Raw genomic sequence first — 6,004 nt, 5'->3', positions numbered from 1 at the left:
GCATTTGTAACAAGTTTCCCGCTCAGGTGATGCTCACATTGGTAGGCTAGAGGCCATGTTTTTTTTAGTAGCAAGTTTTTTGAACATTTAATAAGGAAAATGTTGATACTGTATGAGCATTCAAGTGACCCCCATATAACCTACCTATACATTTTCTCTATAAAACAGACTTATACATGTCCAAAACCAGCGGGCCTTTTTTTTTTTTAAGTTTATAGTTTTAATAATCTCTCCATCCAACGTGGGGCTCGAACCCACCATGATCCTGAGATCAAGAGTCACATATTCATCCAACTAAGCCAGTCAGGCACCCAAGAACTTCTGCTCTTACTAATTATGTTTACTATTCAGTTGCATTTGCTCTTAACTAGGTCAATAGTACCTTTTCCTTTGATTTCATGGCTTTCTATTGCACAAACCAGTGAAATGAATACAAACAGAATTGGTTCAATGAAAACTAAGCTTAGTATGTTGGGAAGACTCAATAATGATGAGTAACCAAAAATCACAGTGGACAATGACACACTTCAAACCCATTAAGATGGCTACTATCAGAAAAACGAAAAGTGTTCGTTAGGATGTGGAGAAAGGGAAATTCTTACCCATTGCTGGTGGGAAGATTAAATGGTACACCTGCTGTGGAAAAGTTTTGGCGTTCCTCAAACATCGAATTACTGCGTATGATTCATCAATTCCACTCCTAGGTATATATATCCAAAAGAATTGCAAGAAGGGACTTGTACACAAATGTTCATAGCATTATTCACCATAGCCAAAAGGTGGAAAAACCCTAATACCCATCAACAGATGAATAGATAAATAAAAGGAAATTCTGATGGATGAACATGGATGAACCTTGAAAACATTATGCTAAGTGAAATATGCCAGCCACACAGGACCACATAGTATAGGACTCCACTTCTATGAGGTACCTAGGAGAGGCAAATTTGTAGACAGAAAGTATAGTAGTTTGTCAGGGGCTGGGGGCGAACTGGGAATGGGGAGTTATTGTTTAATGTGTACGGTGTTTGCCTGGGATGATGCAACAGTTCTGGAAAGGGATAGTGGAGAGAGTTGCACATTGTGAATGTATTTACTGCCACTGAAATATAATTAAAAAGGGTTAAAATGACATTTTAAAAACGTTTTACAATTGGAAAGATGCTGAATTAGCTCTTCCAACTAGTATTACAGGTTTCCCTGTTAACCAAAAGTAGAGCTAACATGGCATAAAGAAGGAATTACCATTAATTTATGTAGAAAACTTTGAGTATTCCCAGGCCCAAAAAATAACCTCTCAGACTTTTCTAATACCTTAGGACACATTTTGCTAAGGGATATACAAAATAAATCAAGACAAAGCACAGATGTTCACAGTTCAAAGCTATGGTGGTTTGATGCGGAGTGGTTTCCAGAGAAGGAACTTGGTTGGTGCCATTCAACTGCTCAGAGTACACACAACCTCTAGAACAGCTGGCTGTAAAACAAGTGCTTAACACTGTTTTTACTTTTTGCCTTATTCCATAAAAGCAAAAACTCTCTTCAGATTTCCTTTGGTTAGTGAAAACAAGGCACTAAAGCTTTTCATGAAAGTGGCATAAATGTGAGCTTTTGAAAACTACAAAATACCTGTATAAGCTTAAGCTAACAATATAATGTAGTAGAGCTACATTTAAAAGACATTCACTCATTTATTAACATCTATATAGCACACACATTCATGTAGGAACTCAGGATTTACAAAAACAGGATCCCTGTTTTCATGGGTCTGTGTATTCTATTAGACAACAAACAGACCGTATACTGTGGTAGTAACATATTCTGTTAATAAGCTTTTGGGAAAAATAAAGCAGAGTAAGGGAGTTAGGTTCCGTTCTTCCAACAGAAAGGTGAAAATAAACCACATGAAGATGACACTGTCATGCAGATATCCAAAGCATTCCAGGCAGGGGAAATGGCCCCTGCATAGGCTGAGAGGCAGACACATGCCTGGCCTATTTGAAAAAAACAAAACAAAACAAAACAAAAAAACAAGGCCAGAGTGGCTGGAATGTAATGAGTCGGGAGGAGGAAGTGGTATTGGGAGGTGTGGTCAGAGATGTAAGAGGCCAAATAATGGAAAAACCTTTTAAAGACTGGAGCTTTCATGATAGAAATGGGGAACCACTACAGGAGTTTGGAGAGACATGATAAAAAACTGACAGACATGCCGAAAAGATTGTAGACAGGCCAAGAGAAAATGGGGAGACCGTTAGGAGTTACTGCAGTAATTTAACAGGCAAATGATGAAAGCAGTGGAAGGAGTAAGTGGTCAGATTCTAGGTTATTTTCAGATAGACAAAAAGATTTTTGATGCATTGGATGTGAGGTATTGATAAGTCAACTGATTTCAAAGTTTGTATCTAAGCAATTAAAATGATGGTATTGGCTACTGAGAAAGATTGCAGGCTTAGCAGATGGTGGGGTTACGGGAAAGGGTAAAGAGTTCAGCCATGGCAGGTTGTTTGGTGTGCCTACTAGATATTTAAGGAGACTAGGCAGTTTGGGGAAAAGGTCTGAATTGGAAATATAAATTTAGAAATTGACAGCATATTAACATCTAAAGCCAGGAGACAGGAAAAGAACAGCAAGGCTTGCAGGGAAGCTAAGCCTCCCCAGAGTACACCCAAATTAGAAGTCTAGGGAAGAAAAACAGCAAAACTGGTTAAGGATTTAGGGAATATTAAATTTAAATGAAAATCTTCATCTTAACTTCCTACTTTATCTGCCTGCTTATGGCTGATACGAGGGCATGTTAATGTTCCACTCTCAGTATTTGTGTAAGCAGGGTACACAATTGGTAGAAGGTAACTTTAGGTAGATTACTGCCCAGGTATCCTCAATAAAGATGAGAGAAGTTGTGCCATTCATCTCCAAACTCCGTTTCGTGTCCATTCCTATACTCAGATCATTTAGAAAGTCAGGGACCACAGACTGCTATAGAAGCTATTAGACAGGCAGTCTCTGTGTGCAGATACTCCTAGCATGTTCACAAGTAATGGGAAATAGTTAAGAGCGTAAGTTCATTTTTTTAAAATTTTAAGTTTTATTATAGTTTTAATTACCCAGCTTTATGATTGTGGCTTTTCATTTTTTTTAAGGATTTAATTCAGTAACAATTAGCTCTAGTCTTCACGTTCAGCAAATCATCTTCTAATAAACTGAACATGGGTCTTAGGATCAAGTAATATATTCCTAAATGCTTACAGTTCAGGTATCAATAAAGCTTAAGTTAGCAGTTACAGCAGGGTGTCCGAGGGTAGGGGCACTTAAGTTTGAGGACATTCAGCAAGTAACTGTGAACAGAGGATTTGGAATCATGAACACCTTCTAACTTCGACTCACCATTCTGCTAGTAGTCATGTAACTCTTTGGAGCCCGTTGGCTCTCTTGGAAAAAAAAAAAACTACTAACCTTAATAAGGTGCTTTAAAAAGCTCTGAGACAACAGGTAGGACAGCAATTTTTTAAAATGCTGATGGCAACCCCCCCACCCCATCAAAACAACCAACTATCGAGAGGGCATAGGTGATGATTCTATAGGTGGGTTGACAACCATTAAACAGAAGGGTAATGACAATTATCAAAGCCTTCCCCATCCCAGAGCTTGATCTAACTACCCACCTGCTGGGTGACTGAATGTGTTAGTAAGTGGACTGCCACCACAAAACTGGAGCCTATTCTTAGCTAGACTAACCAAGTCCCAACAAATCTATCAACAGTTTTTCTCCCAAACTTAAACCCCAAACCCTTGCACAATGCCCTTAACTGTCCTAAAGTCACTAGATATGAAGGTCTTAAAACTTCTACCCACCTTCAGCCCACAAACCTCCCTATACTTTTATCTAACTACATCTTCCCTCGTGAGGAGGGAGGGTTTCTCTTCTAATCCAAAGCCACTTCCTCTCTGGGCACCTGGCTGGCTCATTCCAGAGCATACAACTCTTGATCACCAGGTCATGAGTGCAAGCCCCATGTTGGGCATAGAGCTTACTTTTTACTGATCTCAATGAGCACTGTTTCCCAAACCAGAAACCTGGAAGTTGTACCAGACTTCTCACCTGCCCCACCTTCCCATGTTTTGATGGTTTCTTCTCTATTTTAACTGTTACTATGAAGTTAGAGCTTTCACACATATATTCAAAACTCCAAAGCCATATAACTAATTAGAACTATTTCTTGGATTCCAAAGGCACAAGATTCATATTATCTCCACAGCTTTTTCCAAACTTCCTGACTTGGGCAATGGTATATACCATTACATAAGCTCTAAAAGCCATCCTACTCTATCATATCCAAACATCCAGTTAAGTATTATCAGTTTAGTTTCTTAAGTCTTTCATTAAATCAACTTTTCTATGTCTATGATCCTATCTCCCTGTAGTTGAAGACTTCTACTATAGTTTCACTGGTTTACCCTATTCTTTTCCTGATTTGATCTTATACCCAAAAAGTTTTGACACTTCACACCCTTCGAGGATTCCACATTATTCTTGGGGCAATCTTTAATGTGATTTATAAACCCCACAGTCTTGTTTTTTGCCTTTTTCTTGAAACCCAAACAAAGGCCACTGTTTTTCACTTCCCACTGTAGCTGAATTAGCATTCTTCCAATTCCTACTAATACACTCCCTCCTGACACAAAAGCCCTTTAGTGCAAAGGTCTTTCACTAGAAGGTACCTCCTTTCCCTCTTTACCACGGCTTATTTGTTCTTCAGGTCTCAGTGCTATCATTAAAAACTAATTCCTAAAGTTTTCCCATAAAGCTGAATATACATTTTTGAAAGTTAAGATAATGTATATTTATCCCTCATTGGGCACAGACAACAGCATCTGATGGGAACGGACATAACAAAAATTCAACAGTTTTGTTAGTGAAAGATAAAAGGGAGACAAGATGAAAACAAGAAGCATTGGAAACCATTTCTAATAACATTTCTTGTTTCATGGTAATAGTTATAGGTAATAAAACAGGTAAATTGTCTACCAATTCTTTAAGATTTTATTTATTTATTCATGAGAGACACACACAGAGAGAGAGGCAGAGACACAGGCAGAGGGAGAAGCAGGCTCTGTGCAGGGAGCCCGATGTGGGACTCGATCCCGAGTCTCCAGGATCATGCCCTGGGCTGAAGACGGCACAAAAACCCTGAGCCACCCAGGCTGCCCAATCAATTCCTTATTGAAAAAAAAAAAAGTCCATCTTCCACCGAATCAGGCCTTGATTGATTGCTACGGAGTCTTGTGTTGCATCTGGTTAAAAAAAAAATGTTCCTGATAATCTTTATTTCAAATACTCTCCAGTAAAAGTCTCAAGGAACTCAGGGAAAGGAGGATCAATGAATGTAATCTTCAAAATGTAAACATGTAACAGAGTAATAGGGAAACTAACAAAACCTGAACCACAATTTTAATGGGGCAGTGGAAAGGATCCTAGAAATGGTAACTTACTATTTCTTATATGGTTTTTACTGCATATAGACTTGTCACTTTCACCACACTCTGAAGCCTATTGGTGAGAATCTTGGACCTGATTATATCTGGCATACAAATCTGTACTGAAATCGTAACTTGTTACTGTTTTGAAAGTACTCTATGTGGTTTCTAAGCTAGCTGGTGAAATATTTTTGCTGTAATCTAGAAACATTTTTTACTTGATTCAAGTCTAACAAGGTAAATAATCTCCTAAAACTAATGTTTGCTGAATCTTAGGTTTGAGAATAAAACAGCCTAGAACTGTTTTATGTTTCTAAAGCCTAATTTTAGCTAAGTATAATCTTCCTTCAAGACCACGAAAATGTCAATACAGAAGAAAATTACCACTTTAGGCTGGCTTAAAGACAAAATATAAAACACTGTAGTGTAACAACCCAATCTGTTATACTGTATATTGCCAATGGATACGAATTATTCAAACCATACACAATGGTTAAATTATGAACCAAATAAAAAGGACAAACTGTAA

The sequence above is a fragment of the Canis aureus genome, chromosome 11 (genome assembly GCF_053574225.1).
Source record: "Canis aureus isolate CA01 chromosome 11, VMU_Caureus_v.1.0, whole genome shotgun sequence".
Classification (NCBI taxonomy): domain Eukaryota; kingdom Metazoa; phylum Chordata; class Mammalia; order Carnivora; family Canidae; genus Canis; species Canis aureus.
Note: the sequence above shows the minus strand (reverse complement) of the source record.